The sequence below is a fragment of the Carlito syrichta genome, unplaced genomic scaffold, assembly GCF_000164805.1.
Source record: "Carlito syrichta isolate Samal-C Ts95f unplaced genomic scaffold, Tarsius_syrichta-2.0.1 Scaffold316493, whole genome shotgun sequence".
NCBI lineage: Eukaryota > Metazoa > Chordata > Mammalia > Primates > Tarsiidae > Carlito > Carlito syrichta.
Window position 1 is genome coordinate 99,021 of NW_007260589.1, and position 19,899 is coordinate 118,919.

General features: G+C 37.5%; 1 pseudogene; it reads left to right on the forward strand.

Annotated features, from left to right (window-relative positions):
• The first annotated feature begins 2,314 nt into the window (after positions 1 to 2,314).
• LOC103277162 overlaps positions 2,315 to 19,899 on the forward strand; it is a 33,289-nt pseudogene continuing 15,704 nt past the window's right edge.

Here is a 19,899-nt window from a genome sequence, read left to right on the forward strand (position 1 = left end):
TGTGCAGAGTCTGGCAGTAAATTGCTGATTCTCTTTGCCCTGGAAAAAGGATTCCCAAAACCTGGACTCACTCAAGTACTAAAGGTTATATAACCAAACACTTCTTACTCCATGTTTGTCAACTGGTGCTGTAATTTTTAACTAAATTAAAGTTTATTTAGTTAAAATATAGTAATTTAGTAATTCTACCTAAATTAAGTTTAACTAAATTAATATCTAACTATATTTAATTCAGTCATAGTATGAACTATGGAATATTGAATAATGAAATACAATCAGTCATCGTTAGTGGACTCGGTTGAGCTGAATATTTTGCTTGAAAAGAAGGGTGCAACAGGCAGGGGTTATGGGTTCCAGTCTCACCTCTACCTCCTGGAGACACATGTCATTGTTTAAGATAATGAACCTCTGAGCCTTGGCTCCCTCATCTCTAAAATGGGAATCATTTTACCTTAGGCAAAGATAACTGAGACTCAAAAAAGATATAATGGCTATGAAATGTCACTACAAATTGTCAGAATCCTGTAAATATGATCAATAAAACATTGTGCAATTAGGTCATGTCTTCCTATAGCTAAATTTTTTTACCCCTCATAACTAAATTTTTCACAATAAAAAGCTAAGAAATAACTATAATTTAGACCAATGTGATATTTTTAAATTATGCTTTTGTATTGTACTGTCATTAATGACCTTGCGATGTTTATCTTTCTGGTTGTATTTAGATCCTCTTGACACTGAATGTCAGTTTCCATTCATGCCTGCCCTTGTGATTATTCTGTACGGTAATTTCATTTAATGATTTCTTTACGTGCCATTTTCTATGACATCTACAAATGTTGTTCTAGCTCTAATTTTTCTTCATTGCTGTGCATTATTTTATCTTTTATTTCTAAAATGGCAGACCTAAACAAGAGAGGCAGTCATGATTTGGGTGGCTGGGTAGGGGGGAAGCTATACTTTCTCATGTCTTCCCCAGTAAATTATCTGAGACTGGCTTTTCCCTCAGTTGCACGGAGCAAGTTTCTCTTGTGAAATGATGGGAAGGGGAGAAGCCTATCTTTATTTCTTCCTTTGAGTACCTATGATTTTGGATTTTTTTGAGGGGAGGGGAGTTGAGTTAAATAAGATGCTTCTGTTTAATGTGAAGATTGTTGCTTTTTGAACAGATTCAAGGTGGTATGCATTCAGATGACCAAATATTTGGGGTTTGTTTTGTTTTGCTAAAATTGTTCTCTAGGCATCTCTGATGTGAATGACTATGCACCCCAATGAGCATCAAAAGATCTAAGTTCAAATCCAAGTTCTGCCACATTGAGTTTGTGGCACAGGCTGGTCTCCTATTCTCCACAGTCTCCCTTTTTTCCATGAGAAAAAAAATGATAATATCTGTCTTTCAGTGCCTTTTATTTAATTATGAAAGGTGTATGCACTTATTAGCTAATAACTTGATACATTCAAGATGTATGAGTAATGTTAGGTCATTTGTGTTAGAAAGCTATAATATTAGCAAAATAGTTTAAATATCTAAAAAAATGTTCATTATCAAGGGCAAAGTATCCTAATGTTTACATAGTATTCAATACAATTTTAAATTAACAAGGCATAAGATACACTGTCTTCCTCAAAGTCATATATTTTCAGCCGGGCTCAGTGGCTCAGCCTGTAATTCCACTCCTTTGGGAGGTTGAGGTGAGTGGATTGCCTGAGCCCACGGGTTCAAGACCCACCTGGGCAGAGAGACCTCATCTCTACAATAAATGAAAAAATCAGACGGGTGTGGTAGCGCATGCCTGTAATTCCAGCTACTTGGAAGGCTGAAGTGGAAGGATCGCCAGTGCCCAGCAAGTAGAGGCTGTGGTGGCCAGGAGCGGCCACTGCACTCCAATCTGGGTGACAGAGAGAGACTCCAACTCAAAAAAAAAGTCATATATTTTCAACAGGTATTTAACCTGAGAATTAAAATTTTTCAGTAATGTTTTTCCATCAGATTATTTACTTTGGTGTTTCTCTATCATGACTGAACACTGGAACCACCAACGGTTTGAGAAAAGTATCAGTACCTAGGTTCCAACCCAGTCCAATTAAAGCAGGATGACAACTAGGGTGAGCTCTGGAAAGGAGCAGAACAAGACTTTAGACATTTTATTTTTATTTCTACCAGTGGGTCAAGGTTCACTATTAAGGGTGAATAAAATAGAACTAGGTGATAGATCACTTAATAAGTCAAAGAGTACATATGAATGACCAGGGAGTTTTATAAAAGCCTTAAAGTGCCAGTTCACAGTTGTCTTGGCAAGAAGAGAAGGCATCAATGGAACCAGCTGTGGTCCTGGGACTCTGTCTCTTTGGTTTGCTTCTCCTGTCACTCTGGAGACAGAGTCCTGTGAGAGGGAAGCTCCCTCCTGACCCCCTCCTCTCCCAGTTATTGGGCATATCCTACGAATAGGTGTTAATGATGTGAACAAAACTTTTAGCAATGTAAGTATGCGTCATGTTCCTCCAGTGGTTTGCCAAGGGTAAGTAAATTGAGCCCTATTTGGAAATAAAATCTATTTCTCCAGGCACACTATTATAATAGAGCATTGTAGAGCAAAATATTCTCTATAAAGGTACATGTTTCTGTTGCCTTTTCCAATCTGTTGTTGTCAGAAATGGTGGCACAGTTCATTGTATACTGCTCAAATGAGTTAATGTATTTTGTGAGTAGGGAAACATTTAGGTCCTTGTATGGTAGATCCAAAATAACAGAGAGTCAAAAGTTGGGAGTGCTGCGTCCTTCCTTGGTTTTATAGCTACTTACTATAAAATGAAAGAAACGTTTACTATAAAATTCAAAGAAGCAAGGAATCAGTCAGGGGCTCTTTGGTGGTAACCTTTTCTTTTTTTTTTTTAATTTTCAGCAAAGCAGCTCTCTGTGACCAATAATGGTGAATGGAAGAATCAGTTCTTCCAGGAAATTCTGTATGTCTTGGTTTAGCTTCCATGGTACTCACTCTTTCCATGTAGTAGTTCCAACAGTTATAAACTAAGAAGGACATTGAAATCACTAGGGGTTACTTTTTAAATCCTTTTTTAATCACTGTATAATATTTGTATATTGTTACAGAGTATATGTGATATTTTGTTATACACATAGAATGTGCAAAGACCAAGTCAGAGTTAGTGTATCCATCAGATTTTGTGCTCTCATTTCCATGTTTTAGAAATACTTTAAATCTCCTCTTCATGCACTTTTGAAATATGCAACACACTGCTATCAACTCTAATCACACTGCTCACACCAAACATTAGAACTTATTCCTTTTATCTCACTGTATGTTAGTACCCATTAACCAAACTCTTTTCAAACACTCCCTACCCTTAGCAGCCTCTGGTAACTATTATTCTACTCTCTATCTTCAGTAGATCAACTTTTTTTTCATTCCCTCATATGAGTGCGAACATGTGAATTTCTATTTCAATGTTCGGCTTATTTCAATCAGCAAAATGACCTCCAGTTCATTGTATACTGCTCAAATAACATTATAAAAGAGCACTGTAGAACAAAATACTCTCTATAAATGTACATGCTTCTGCCGCCTTTCCAGTCTGTCATGAGAATTGGTGGCATGAGTTAATGTATTTTGTGAGTAGAGAAACATTTAGGTCCTTGTATGGTAGATCCAAAATAAAAAAGGGTCAAAAGTTGGGAGTTTAATCTTGTTTTAGAGTCAAATAGCATTTCACTGTGTACATGTGCCACATCCATTTGCCAAATGGACATTTCAGTTGATTCCATATCCACTGTTGTGAATCATGCTGCAATAAACGTGAGGGTGCAGGTATTCCTTTGATATGCTGATTTACTTTTCTTGTATTGCATACCCAGTGTTGGTGTTGTAGGTTAATAAGATAGTTCTAGTTTTAGTTCTTTGAGGAACTTCCATGTTATTTTCTACAGTGGCTTCACTAATTTACATTGCCATCAAAAACATAGAAGAGTTCTGTGTTCTTCCCATCCTCTCCAGCATCTGGTTTGTTTTGTCTTTTTTAATAATAGGCATTCTAACTAGAGTCAGATGACATCACATAATTTTTTTTTTGCATCTATCTAATTATTAGTGACGCTGAGCACTTTTTCATGCTTTTTGTCTTAATTTATTTATCAGACCCCAATTATTTTGGATAGAGTCTTTAGGTTTTTTCTAATATAAGACCATGTATCCTGCAAAGAAGGGCAATTTGACTTTCTGTCTTCTGTTAGGTATCCATTGTATTTATTTCTCTTTCTTGACTGCACTGGCTATGATTTCTAGTCCTATGATGAATAGAAGTTTTGTTTTTTTTTTAGTTGTCTTGTCTAGTTCTTACAGAAAAGCTTTTAGATTTTTCTTGTTCAATATGACATTTTCTGTGGATGTGTGATACATGGATTTTATTATGTTAACTTGTATTCTTTCTATGCCTAGTTTGGTGAGAGTTTTAATTATGAAGCTATGGGAAATTTCATCACAGGATTTTTTTGCATCTATTGAGATACTTATATGGTTCTTCATGTCAATACTGTTAGTGAGCTGTATCATACTTTTGGATTGCATATGTTGAACCACTTTGCAACCCTGGTCTAAACTCCTGTTGAATATGGTGTACAATAAATCCCCTACATATGAACCTTCGGGTTGAGTGCTTTCAAAGAGGCAAACGAGCGTTCACATGTACAAACAGGCAAGTTAGTTTACGTATCTGGCGAACATTGTCAGGTACATGCATCTTCTACAAGGAGTTATGCTTTTGAGTACTTTACTGCACAGTACTTTATTTATTTTGTAGTACTTTACTCTCCTCCAGTCAGGAACTCTCCTTGTCTGTTCCCTCAATGCCAGGCCCTGTATTCTAGCTGTTGTACTGTACTGTACTACTGTACTTTTCGAGGTACTGAACTGTAAGATTAAATTTTTTCTTTATGTTTGTTGTTGTTTTTTATGTGTTATCTGTGAGAAAATTATTATAAACCCATTATAACTTATTACACTATATGGCCTCATTGTGTTAGTTGAGTACCTAGGCTAACTTTGTTTGACTGAAGAACAAATTGGGGTTATAAACACACCCCTTGATCGAAACTCATTCATATTTAGGAGACTTACTGTATTATCTTGTTGAAGTATTGTTGGACGCAATGATTTATTTGGGTACTTTTGAGAACTTTTATATTTCTGTACATTAGGGACATTGGCCTATAATTTTCCTAAAATCTAGATTTCTAGTGTTCCTCACAAGGATACTGAGTCAGGAATCTCATGGAAAGCATATTGTGCATAATCCTGAAGGACTACTGAGATTACCACAGCGGGTGTTGACAAAAATTACTAAAGTCTCAGAGTTTCAGTAAGCAGAAGCTCAATATAGCGTCTCCTATGTATTACCTACAGGACACTAAAATCAAATCTGGAGTTTTCTGGCATGAATTTCCACATTTGTAAAAAGGGCAAATAAGCCTGCAGCATGTCACTGATGTAAAGATGAACTATAAATTTGTGCCAGTTGCCTGACCTGTTGCATGACTCTCCCTCTCCCATATGTAGCAGATGCAATAATCACCACTATATTTAAATATAAATTTCAGAAATATTTAATGCAGCACATGCAAGAATAAACATCGTGAAGGAAGGGCATTATCAGTTTGAACCTGGCACAACACATGGACCAAATAGTGAGACATCTTTGGCTGTTATTTGCATCTCCCATTCCAGTTCTCAAAACTCTATGGCCCTGTGTTCACTGTGTATTTTGGCATGAAGCCCGTCGTGGTGTTGCATGGATATCATGCGGTGAAAGAAGCCCTGATCGATCGTGGAGACGAGTTTTCCGGAAGAGGTCTTTTCATAATATTTCAAAGAACCCAAGAAGGACATGGTAGGTGTGTCTGCCCCTCATCAACCTTGATAAGGCAGACGAGAAGATGAAACACCGAGACTTAAGATTCCCTGGGGCAGAACTCGGTCCATCCTTGTGGCTGGGGAAAGACAGCAACCTCTTCCTTACCTGGGATTTTTTTTTTCCTGTTAGGGATCTTTTTTAGCAACGGAGAGATCTGGAAGGAGATCCGGCGCTTTACGCTCATGACCCTGCGGAATTTCGGGACGGGGAAGAGGACCATTGAAGACCGTGTTCAAGAGGAAGCCCTCTGCCTGGTGGAAGAGCTGAGAAAAACCAAGGGTGGGTAACTACTTCCTCCACATCACTGACCTTCACAGAGGTGTGCTTTGCTGATGGGGTCCTCGGAAACATTTCAGGGGGTGCCAGATCTTTCATTATGGGTCCTGAATTTCACCCCTGACGGGGAGGAGAGAGGTTTTAAGCAGAGAGGCCTAGGGAGCTTGTATTTTTGCTGTGTGTACGGGTATGACTGTGGGTACCAAAGGTCATTTCATCCTATTTTCTTCTGAACCTTGTTTCATTGTCTTCAAACCAGAAATCGCGAATACAGGATCTGAGGGCCTCTTTGGAAACAGTTAAAGAGCAACGTTTTCCCCTTAACGTAACTGTGGGTTACCTGTTTCAGAACATTTCACCAGAGAACACTCGGGACATGGCCACGGAGGGAGTGACCCCGTGACACCCTTACGGATCACAAATTAGGCCACCATGTCCTTTCATTTAGTTAGACAATATGTATGTGGTCAGCCTGACTGACGTTGTCTGGGTGTTTGTTTCAGGTCTATGCTTGCAGATTCAACCAGTGTGGACACTATGTATGGTTTTAATTTCTTAGGCATATCGTGATGCAATTTTCATCTATTATTTATCTGTAAACAAAGCAATGTTTGAAAATATTAGCATGAAGTATTTTTGTTAACCATTCTTTACTATTTCATATTTATTTTTGTGAGCCATTCTTTACTGTATGTATATACATTGAGTAAATATATGCTAGCTCATAATTCTGTACAATTCAGAAATTCCAATGTATAAAGTGACATTTAAGTCATTTTCAATTATTATCAGAAAATCTTCACCCTATCTTCCTTAAGTATAATTTGACTCAGTGTTCACTTTTGCTTATCCTTTTTCCCCACATTTATTGGATTTTGACTTAGAAATTTATAGTAATGATTTCTCTCCATTCCCAACTCTACACATCTATGAAGTACTTGTCACAATGAATTTGATTTTCAATTCAGATTCCACATTACTTTTATTTTTTTAATGAAGGAAAGATATGACTAAAAATCAGATTTTTCATATTAATCACACACACACACACACACACACACACACACACACACACACACACACACCCCCTCAAAATCACTAGGCTCCCAAATTATTCTCCACTCCTTTGGAAAAAAAAAAAAAAACTTGCTTTAAAATTTAGAGCCCTGTTATGTTTAAAGAAGTCCAGTATAGAAACAGCAAACTAACTAGTTTCCCATTTTCCCATGCCTTACCATTTTAAAAAGCACTTTAAGTAATTCTCAGTTAAGGTTCATACATATGAATTGGGAAGCTCTTTACATATAAACTGAATGATCACTTGATTACAACAATTTTATTTTAGAGATCTTTACCAAAAGGAAAAGCTCTTTTTTGATAGTTTATTTTTACCTGTACAATAATAGACTTGACTTACTTATGGGCAAATTTTGAATATTTCAAAAACATACTTCTGTTGTGGTATACACAGAACAATCTCCCAAAATTCACAAATGTGTGGCTCTGCCAAAATAAATTAAAATTGAAGAATGAAAAGATACAATGGATATTTACTCCTTAAGGAGGAAAAGGCATTTTCATTTTGATTACTGAAATGAGAAATGTAAAGACTACGCCTATCAATTTACTCTTTTTGATTGCCTTACCTGGAAATTTTACTTGAGATAAAAATTCTCATTTTATTTTTTAGGCAAATAAACCCATCTTATCTTATGGTTTTCTTATGTTTCCTTGCATAATAGAATATATTCTGTTTTTCACATTTGTTCCTTCAAATACAAAATTCATCACAGAGTCTCTGACTTTTGTTTCTCTCTACTGGCTCAACACATGATTTTTCAACTATTCATTTATATATTTTTTTCCAGTTGCCCAAGTATTCTCTCTCTTTCTGTACCATTGCTTTCTTATTCTTGGGCATTTCAGACAGATGAACTTGAATTTTTATGCTTTAAAAACTTATCTTCCTTCCAAAATAACAGATATCCTGGGTTAAAAGGATATGACTAAAGATATGAATGTGAGCTGTAACATATAATAGACCATTACTTAAAAAACAAGGTTGAAATGGTGAACTTACGTTTAAGATAAAAATGTTGAATCTATTTAAATCTATTTTGAATCTATGTTGAATCTATTAAACACCCCTGCCCTACTCAGTGTTTCCTAACAGCTTCTATGGTCTCAAATATTCTTTCTCTTTGGAGGATATAATCTGTTCCTAAATGAGAATATTTCTAGCCACTAATATGACTCTCAGTGAATTTGTATGTAAAGAATTACATAAAATTTGTCAAGTATCTTTACCTGTGAGCAAACACAAATTGTTTTATATTTGCATATTAATGGTATTTTTTAAATGTTTTTAATTCTTTAGGCTCATCCTGTGATCCCTCTTTTCTCCTGAGTTCTGCTCCCTGCAATGTGATCTGCTCCATCATTTTCCAAAATCGCTTTGATTATAAAGATCAGAATATTCTTAACTTGTTGAAAAGCTACACTGAAATCAGCAGGATTATAAGATCTCCATGGGTTCAGGTGACGCCAAGATTTTCCTTCCTAAGAATCCACCTATGTTCTCTTTTTCTAACAAATCCAAAATGCTATATGGACCAAGCTGTGAAGCACATCTTTGATTATTGCAGTACTGCCTAGGGCATCAAGGAGCGAACATCTGGGAAAGTTGCCCAAGTCCCTTATTTTATACACAGGAAAACCAGTGCGAGTATAGGGCTGTCTTTCAAGTCCGTAAGCTTTCTGACTAGTGGTTTCTCTAATAAACTCCAAAGGCTTTCTTCTATAAAGTATTTGGTGACAGCCCAAAAGCATGCCTAGACCATTCAACGGACATCCAAATCTTTTTTGAAGACTTCACTACTCACTAGGCTTGTCTTTCAATCAACACTTAGAGACCTCTTTGTCATATTAGTGGCCAGAAATATTCTAATTTAGGAACAGATTATATCCTCCAAATAGAAAGAATATTTGAGACCATAGAAGCTGTTAGGAAACCCTGAGTAGGGCAGGGATGTTTAATACTGCAACTGGGTTAGGAATGACATAATGATTGGTTTAATGGTTTATGAACCATAAATAAACATCACAATTTTCATCTTGCTGAATTATCCTGTTGTATACTCTCACTAAATAATTATCGTGTGACCATAGAGAATCATGGGGATATGATTGCAGACCTAAACAAACATGAGAATTTATTAAATAAAAACATATAATAAAGACATACACCAAGCCCAGGGTAGAAATTATAGTCATCAATATGAATGAAACATGGTGTCTATCTGAGGGGGATATTTTTGTTATACATGTGCAGTAATTTTCTATGCTTACAGAAAGATTGAAGGAGAAAAAGTTCTGATCAGAGAATCAAGGATGATAGTTATTTCCTAGATGCACAAATTATTTTTATACTATAAAGCAACTTTACAGTAATTTTCTTCTTTTTTTACACCGACTTTTCCCTCCAACCTAAAAGATGGCATGAATAATTATGACCCATTTTGCAGATGACAGCAGAGGTTAAGGGAAGAATAGAGAAGTCATTTAACTGCTCTGGTACACTGTTGGGATTTAAAGTACCTTTGAGCCCCTCCTGTTTCTAAAACACCCAAGCATTTCTGAAGCTGCCTGATAGAAATGAAAACAGCAGGGACTAGCTTTGTTCTCTCAGTCAGGTTGTCCAAACTCCCTTAACCTCTGCTGTCATCTGCAAAATGGGTCATAGCTATTCATGCCATCTTTTAGGTTGGAGGGAAACATCGGTGTAAAAAAAGAAGAAAATTGCTGTTAAGTTGCTTCATAGTATAAAAATAATCTGTGCATCTAGGAAATAACTATCATCCTTGATTCTCTAATCAGAAATTTTTCTCCTTCAATATTTCTGTAAGCATAGAAAATTACTGCACATGTATAACAAAAATATCCCCCTCAGATAGACACCATGTTTCATTCATATCGATGACTATAATTTCTACCCCGGGCTTGGTGTATGTCTTTATTACATGATTTTATTTAATAAATTCTCATGTTTGTTTAGGTCTGCAATCATATCCCTCTTCTAATTGACTGCTTCCCGGGGATTCAAAACAAATTACATAAATATAACAGTATTATAGGAAGTTACATTTTGGAACAAGTGAAAGAACATCAAGTATCACTGGATATTAACAACCCTCGGGACTTTATTGATTATTTCCTGGTCAAAATAGAGCAGGTATGATATTAGCAATATCTCAGTCATTTAGTTGCTTATGAATTTTGCGATTTATTGAATAGTTCTGTATTCAGTAGAGATTTTTTTTAAATTATTTATTTATTTTTTATTATGCAGTTGTGGGATACAGTTAAGGGATAGGTATACAATTTCGTTTCATTCAGGCACCCTGTTGATATGGGGTGTTTCCCCGTTCCCAGACAGATATTTGCTACTGTTAATCCCATCTCCCTCCCCCCACCATATTTCCCAGTACTGTCAGTCATTTTCTTATAGTATTGCATTGGAGGTTTAAGGTCCATTATATGAGTGAGAACATGTGATACTCAGATCTTTGTGTCTGTGAGAGGTCACTCAGTATTATAGACTCTAGTTCCATTCAAGTTGCTGCGAAATTCATGATTTTGTTTTTTTTTATGGCTGCATAGTATTCCATCGTGTATATGTACCACATTTTTTTAATCCAGTCCTCTCTTGATGGGCAGCATGGCTGTTTCCAGGTTCTTGCTATTGTGAACAATGCTGCGATAAACATGCGTGTGCAGGTATCTTTTTTATAGAGTGATTTGTGTTCTTCAGGATATATTCCCAGTAGGGGGATTGCTGGGTCATATGGGAGGTTGGTATTTAGAGCGTTTAGGAAACACCACACTGCTTTCCACAGAGGTTGCACTAGTTTACACTCCCACCAACAGTGTAGAAGTGTTCCCTTTTCACCACACCCTCTCCAGCAGCTGTTATTTTTTTACTTATTGATAATTGCCATTCTGCTGGGGTTAGGTGGTATCTCAGTGTGGTTTTGATTTGCATCTCCCTGATGATTAATGAGGTTGAACCTTTCTTCTTGTGTTTGTTGGCTGCTCGGATGTCTTCTTTTGTGAAGTGTCTGTTCATATCTTTAGCCCATTTTATAATGGGGTTGTTTGTTTTTTTCTTTTCAGCACATTTGAGTTCCTTGTAGATCCAGGATGTTAAGCCTTTGTCAGACCTGGAGTTGGCAAATCCTTTTTCCCAGTCTTTAGTCTGTCTCCCTGCTCTCTTGATGGTTTCTTTGGCTTTGCATAAGCTTGTCAGTTTAATAAGGTCCCACTTGTCTATCTTCTCTCTTATGACCTGTGGGTTTTGGGTTTTGTTCAGGAATTGGATACCAGTTCCGATTTCCATGAGGGTATTTCCTTCCTCTAAGGTTCTTATGGTTTGAGGTTTTACATTTAGGTCTCTGATCCATTTGGAGTTAACCTTTGTACATGGGGAAATATAGGGGCCCTCTTTCAATCTTCTGCATGTGGTCAGTCAGTTTTCCCAGCACCATTTACTAAATAGGTTCTCCTCTCCCCAGTGGTAGGAGGTGGAGGCTTTGTCGAAGATGAGTTGGTTGAAAAATTGAGGTTTTGCTTCTGGAATCTCAATTCTATTCCATTGATCCATATGCCTGTTCCTATACCAAGACCAAGCTGTATTGATGATAGTAGCTTTATAGTAAAGTTTGAAGTCTGGTAATGTGATACCACCTGCTTTGTTTTTTTTTTTTTTTTTGCTGAGTATTGTTCTGGCTATTCTTGGACGTTTATCTTCCCATATGAATTCCTGTGTTGTTTTTTCTAGGTCTGACAAGAATGTTGCTGGTAATTTGATGGGCATTGCATTGAATTTGTAGATTGCTTTAGGTAAGATGGACATCTTCACAATGTTGAATCTTCCGATCCACGAGCATGGGATATTTTTCCACTTGTTTGTGTCAACTTTGATTTCTTTGAGCAGTGTTTTGTAGTTTTCCTTGTAAAGGTCTTTCACGTCTCTGGTTAGGAAGATGCCAAGGTATTTCATTTTTTTTTGTGGCTATTGTGAATGAAATTGTGTTTTTTATTTGGGTTTCTGTTTGTTTATTATTGGTGTAGAGAAATGCGATTGCCTTTTGTACATTTACTTTGTATCCTGAGACTTTGCCAAAGGCCTTTATCAGTGTAAGGAGATTTTTGACAGATTCTTTTGGGTTTTCAAGGTGCACAATCATATCATCTGCAAAGAGAGATAACTTCACTTCCTCTTTTCCTATTTGGATATACCTGATTGCCTTCTCTTCTCTGATTGCTTGAGCCAGGACTTCCAATTCTATGTTGAACAGGAGGGGTGAGAGTGGGCATCCTTGTCTTGTTCCAGTTTTCAGGGGAAATGGTTCTAATTTTTGTCCATTTAGCAGTATGCTCGCTGTGGGTTTCCCGTAGATGGCTTTTACTCTTTTGAGGTATGTTCCCCGTATGCCTAGATGTTCAAGGGTTTTTATCAAGAAGTGGTGCTGGATTTTATCAAAAGCTTTTTCTGCATCTAATGATATAATCATGTGGTTTTTGTTTTGACATCTGTTGATGTATTTAATAACATTTATGGTTTTATGAATGTTGAACCAGCCTTGCATCCCAGGAATGAAGCCTACTTGGTCATGATGGATGATTTTTGAGATGTATTCCTGAATCCAATTTGCTAGGATCTTGTTAAGAATTTTAGCATCTATGTTCATCAAAGATATTGGCCTGTAGTTCTCTTTCTTTGTTGGATCTTTACCTGGCTTGGGTATCAATGTGATGTTGGCTTCATAAAATGATTTGGGGAGCATTCCATCTTTTTCAAATGCCTGGAATACCTTCAGTAGGATTGGTATCAGCTCCTCCTCAAATGTCTTCTCGAATTCTGCTGGAAAGCCATCTGGTCCAGGACTTTTTTTTGTAGGAAGTTTCTTATTATGTAGACGATTTCCTTGATTGTTATTGGTTTATTTAGGGTCTCTATTTCTTCTTGTTCCAACTTAAGTAGGTTGTGTGATGTCAGAAAGTCCTCCATTTCCTTAAGTGTTTTCAAGTTTGTTTCCATACCAGTGTATGTAGTAGTCTCTAATGATCTTTTGTATTTCTTCAGGGTCAGATGTGACTTCATCTTTTGTGTTTCTGATTGTGCTTATTTAGTTTCTTTCTCGTTTTTTCTTGGTCAGTCTAGCTAGGGGACCATCGATCTTGTTTATTCTTTCAAAGAACCAGCTTTTAGCTTCATTGATTTTTTCTATTATCTTTTTGTCTTCTATGCCCTGAATTTGGGCTTTTATTTTGGTGATCTGGACTCTTCTGCGGAAATTAGTGTTTTTGTGGTCTTGCTTTTCCAGCTTCCTTAGGTAGCTTGCTAGGTTGTGAGTTTCTGTTCCTTCCATTTTCCTCATGTTTGTAGGGATAAAAATTACCCTCTTATTACACCTTTTAAGGCGTCCCAGAGATTTTGGTAAGATGTTTCTTCATTTTCATTTGTTTCCAGGTATCTTTTGATCTCTATTTTGATGTCATCATTGACCCAGGAGTTATTTAGCATCATGCTGTTTAGTGTCCATGTCTTTGTGGGTTTTGGGGGGACTTTGTTGGTGTCAATGTTTATTTTTATTCCACTGTGGTCCGAAAAGGTGCATGGTAGAATTTTAGTCCTTTTAATTTGCTTATGCTTGATTTGTGTCCAATTATGTGGTCGATCTTAGAATATGTTCCATGTGGTGATGAGTAGAATGTGTATTCTGTGGTCTTTGGATGGAGTGTTCTGGGTGTATCAATTAAGTCCATTTGGTCCAGAGTCTCATTGAGGTTCCAGATCTCCTTGCTGATTTTTTGTCCTGATGATCTGTCTAGGGTTGTGAGTGGTGTATTAAAGTCCCCAGTTATGATGGTGTTAGACTCAATGTCTTTCTTTAGTTTTCCTAGAAGTTGCTTTATGAATGTTGACGCACCTATGTTGGGTGCATATATGTTTAGGATGGATATTTCTTGTTGATGGAGTGAACCTTTTCATTATGTAGTGGCCCTCTGTATCTTTTTTAATTTTTGATAGCTTAAATGGCATTTTGTCTGAAATTAGAATCATGACTCCTTCTTTCTTTTGTGTTCCATTCGCCTGAAAATTTGTTTCCCATCCTCTTACTTTGAGTCTGTGTATGTCCTTTCTAGTGAGATGGATTTCTTGAAGGCAGTATATTGTTGCCTGGTGATATTTTATCCATTTTGTCATTCTATGTTTTTTCAGTGGTGTGTTTAGTCCATTCACGTTCAGACTAATTATTGAAATGTGAGAGTTCGTCCCTATCATGGAGTTCTTATTGAGTTGTTGTTCTTCCACTTGTTTTTTTCTCTTTTTTATTTGTCTTTCTTTTGGTTTTGGGGTTGGTTCGTGTATATTTTATTCTATTCCCTCTACTCTTGTGAAGAACGTTGTTCTTTTTTCCTTTTCTTCTGTGTTTAGTACTTTCTTAAGTGTTTCATGTAGAGATGGTGTGGTGGCAGCATAAGTTCTTAGGGATTGGATATCTGGGAAAGATTTTAATTCTCCCTCACTGATGAAGCTTAGCTTGTCCGGGTAGGTTATTCTTGGTTGAAATTGTTTATCTTTTAGGACTTTGAAGATAGGGCTCCAAGCTCTCCTAGCCTGCAGGGTTTCTGCAGATAAATCTGCTGCTATTCTGATTGGTCTTCCATGGTAGGTGATCTGGCCTTTTTCTCTTGCTGCCTTTAGGATTTTTTATTTTGTGCCTACTTTATTTAGGCGAATTATTGTCTAGGAGTTGGTCTTCTCATTTGTTGTCTTCCAGGGGTTCTTTGAATCTCTTGTGTTTGAATTTTTGCATCACTGATTAGATAAGGGAAGTTTTCTTGAATGATCTCATGGAAAGTTTGTTCCAATGTGGTCTCTGTTTCTCTTTCTGCCTCAGGGAATCCGATTACTCTTAGGTTAGGCCTCTTGAGGTAGTCACTCATCTCTTGAAGGTTTTTTTCTGTCTTTTTGAGCTTATTTTCTGTGTTTTTAAGAGTTTGGGTTATTTCTATATTTTGGTCCTCATGCTCTGAGATTCTTGCTTCTGCTTGGGTAATTCTGCTTTCCATGCTTATCAGTTTGTTATTTATTTCATTCACAGTATTCTTTATTACTGTTATCTCAGATATCAGCTCCTTCCTAGTTTCTTCTTGTGTCTCCTCAATTTTTTTTAATCTCTCCATTATTGTTTTGATGTCTACATTTGAAGTTTGAGACCCTTCATTCTGGGGACTTTTCATTGTTTGCATTCCAAAGTCAGTTTTCTCAGTGTCTGCTCTCCCAGGTATCTGGGAGAGACCCATACTCTTCTTTTGGTTTTTCTTCATTTCTGTAGATTTTTCTCCCTCTCCCTCTTTCCCTCCTCTTCTTCAATTCTGTTTTTGAGGGAAGGTGGGGTTGCTTTTATTTCTCTTCTGCAATGACCCGTTCTTCCTTATGAGGGTCTTCTGGCTTTTTTCACTTTTCCCTCTGCTTTACAGTCTGTCTATTCAGCAGTATGTAGTCTTGGTCCCTTGATTTAAAAAGGGGGTATATAAAAGAGGAAAATAATAGAGGAAGGGGAGGGTCAATAGGGAGTTAGAAAGAGAGAAGTGCGAGAGGGAAAACAGATATACATACAACTACCAGGTGAGAAAGAAACACAGGACCGGGAAGAAGTGAAGAAAGACACATAAGAAAGATTCCCTAAAGAGTACTGATAGCTACACAGAGACAGGCCAATAAAATCGAGAAACAGTGTAAGTCAGAAAGTAAACAACAGACGTGATCTAAACCAACAGTTACAATGATAAAATCATAAGTCAAAATAAGCGAAAGAGAGAAGTGCGAGAGGGAAAACAGATATACATACCAACTATCAGGTGAGAAAGAGACACAGGGCCGGGAAGAAGTGAAGAAAGACAGGTAAGAAAGATTCCCTAAAGAGTACTGAGAGCTACACAGAGACAGGCCAATAAAATCAAGAAACAGTGTAAGTCAGAAGGTAAACACCAAACGTGATCTAAACCAACAGTTTCAATGATAAAATCATAAGTCAAAATAAGCGATCAGACTAGAGTGACTTCTCTGATCTCCAATTCCGGCCTCTCCCTTTTGTTTTTCGTTGCAGCGTAGGGTTGGGGCTTTGTCTCCTGTTTCGCACTGTTGCCTTAGGAACTGAGGTAAAGTTTGTTGATAGGTGGGTGGGGCAATGGAAGTCTCTGCCTGGAGAATAGCAAGGTAGTTTAAGCAGATCTGTTTTTCTCCACTTGTCTGGGACCCCGGCTTGGGGTCTCGCACTGAGTGCCTCAGCCAGGGTGGGCCCAGAGTTCCAGAGCTCCAAAACTCCAAAGGGCAGGAAGTGGGTGGCGAGAGTGGCTCTGGGCCCCCCACAGGGTACTTCAGCCAGGAATGGGACCGGTGTCTCTGAGGGGCGGGGCCCAGAGCCTCCCTGTGTGACCGGCAGCTTGGTGCCAGGTGCCAGACTGGAGACAATGCAGCCGGGGAGAGAGCCAGAGGGGGCTGGGACCCAAAACTCCCATGCACGCAGTGGAATAGCAGCAGCAGGAGACTACAATATCTGGCCTTAGGAAATGAGGTAAAGTTTGCTGATAGGTGGGTGGGGCAATGGAAGTCTCTGCCTGGAGAATGGCGAGGCAGTTAAAGCAGATGTGGTTTTTTCCACTTCTCTGGGTCCCCTGGCTTGGGGTCTCGTACTGAGTGCCTCAGCCAGGGTGGGCCCAGAGTTCCAGAGCTCCAAAGTTCCAAAGGGCAGGCGGTGAGTGGCGAGAGTGGTGGCAGGAGTGGCACTGGGCCCCCCACAGGGTACTTCAGCCAGGAATGGGACCGGTGTCTCTGAGAGGCGGGCGCCCAGAGCCTCCCTTTGTGACCTGTGGCTTGGTTCCAGGTGCCGGGTTGGAGACAATGCAGCCGGGGAGGGATCTGGAGGGGGCTGGGACTGGAGACTCCCACACACGCAGTAGAACAGCAGCAGTGGGGGGGTGCCATATCTGGCCCTGCATGGGACCGAAGTTCCCGGGCCTGGCATCCCAGTAGAGATGTTTAACAGTCAGTCCAGTAATGCTTGGCAAGCATTTTAGGTATATATTTTACTTACAAAGTTGCGCAGATTTCTGTAATCTGAATGTTAAGCCCTTATGTACATGTGATCTGAAAATATTTTCTCCCACTCTGTAGCTTGTAATTTTACATTCTTATGTCCTCTGATGTACAAACATTTTAATTTTGATAAACTCTGACTCCTCTTTTTTTTCTTTTTCTGCTCTGGTATAAAATCTGGGATTTCACTCTAAATCTGGAAGCATAAAGATATTCTCCTGTGTTTTACTCTGAGAGTTTGTTTTGGGCTTTTTGCCACTTTTAGTTATATTTTGCATATGGAGTGAGGTAAGTATCCAACTTTATTCTTTTTCATATGGTTATCCAGTTGTCCCAGCAATAATTTTCTAAAATGGAATGGTCTTTGCACACCTGTTGCAAACGAATTGACTATAGGCATTTAGGTTTATTTCTGGATTTCAATTCTAATTCATTAGTGTTGATGTCTATTTTTATGCTAATGCTACTCTGTTTTGACTACTAAAGCTTTGTTTTGATGTTTTCAATTTGGAGGATCGAGTCCTCTCCCTGTAGTTTTTTGGACTGAGGTTTGGCAGAAAGATCATTGGAATTTTGCAAAAAGCTCATTGGAAATTTGATTGTGGTTACATTGAATCTTTATAGCACTTTGGGGAGCACTGCCATTTTGACAATATTAGCTCTCTCAATCCTTGAACATGGGATGGTTTTTCCTTTATTCAGGTATACTTTATTTTGTTTGGCAACATTTAATAATTTTCAGTGTTTGAGTCTTTTGCTACTTTAGTATAGGTTCTAGGTCTTTTTATGCTATTCTAAATGTAATGATTTCTTTAGTACATTGCTTGAATGGACACACAACTCATATTTTGCATTGGTCTTGTGCCCCGAAATTGTGCTAAAATCATTTTTTTATTTCTAATAGTTTTATTTATGGATTGGATGGAATTTTCTTAATATACGATTACATTATCCTTAAATAGAAAAAGTTTTGCACTTCTTTTCCTATCTAAATTGTATTTGTTTTCTTGCCTAATTTCTCTAAGAATTTCAGTTCTGTATTCAGTAATTTTCATCATGATGAGTGTTGAACTTTGTTAAGGGTTTTACTGCATCAAATGAGTTTTCCTTCCTTTCATTCTAATAGTTATCTTATAATTCTGAATGATTTTCTGGTTTAACCACCTTTTCATTTCTGGAAAGAACCCTATTTTATCATGATATAATTCTTTTTTATAATGGTATGATTCTTTAGAAATTTTTTTAAATTGTGGTAAAATATGCATAACCTAAAAGTTTCCATAGTAGCCATTTTAAGTGTATTGAGCTGTACTTGGTGGCTCAGCCTGCAATCCCGCACTCCGGGAGACTGAGGTGAGTGGATTGCCTGAGCCTACGGCAGTTCGAGACCCATCTGGACAACTTGGAGAGACCACATCTCTACAATAAAAAAAAAAATTAGCCGGATGTGGTAGCGTGCACCTGTAGTTCCACCTACTTGGAAGGCTGAGGCGGAAGGATCTCCAGAGTCAGCAGGTCGAGGCTGCAGTGGCTGGAAGCAGCCACTGCACTCCAGTCTGGGTGACAGAATGAGACGCCAACTAAAAAGTAAATAAATAAATAAAAATAAATTTTTTAAAAGTGTATTGGTTAGTGGTATTAAGTACATTCACATTGTTCTGCAACCATCACTATCATCTATCTCCTGACCTTATTTCATCTTGCAAAATAGTAACTTTGTACTCATTAAAAGTAACTCCTCATTTCTTCCTCTCCTCTGCTCCTGGCAACTACCATTCTACTTTCTGTGTCTATGAATTTGACTATTCTGGGAATCTCATAAAAGTGGAATTATATAGTACTTGTTCTTTTGTAAATGGATTTTCTTCACTTAGCCCAATGTCTTCAGGGCTGTTCATGCTGTGGTATGTGTCACAAGTTTCTTCCTCTTTATGGTGAACAACAATCCATGCTTATCCATTCATCCATTGATAAACAGTGGATAGCTTCTATTTATTTGGTGTTATTAATAATGATACTATAAATACCATTGTACAAATATCTTTTTATATCCTTCTTGCAGTTCTTTTGGGTATGCACCCTGAAGTACAATATCTGGATTATATGGTAATTGTACTTTTAATTTTTTGAAGAATGGACATATTGTTTTCAATAGCAGCAGCGCCATTTTACATTTCCACAGCAGAACATGAGTGTTTCAATATCTGCATAACCTTGCCAACACTTGTTTTTTTAATGTTCTTTTGTTCTTGATAGTTGCCTTTTTAATGGGTGAGGTTTATTTATTATTTATTTATAATAATAATTTTGTTAGTACATTTGTATACTTTGTATAGCACCTTCTTTTTTGGAAGTTGTTGATTACTAAATATATATCTTTTCTTGTTGCATGTGTGTGCACGTTTCCTATTTCACCTTGAGTGAGTTTTGGTAATTTGGGTGTTTCTAGGGAGTTTTTCTTTATCTATATTATCTGATTTGGGTATACTGTTGGTTATAGTATTATATTATAATATTTTTAATTTCTATAAAAT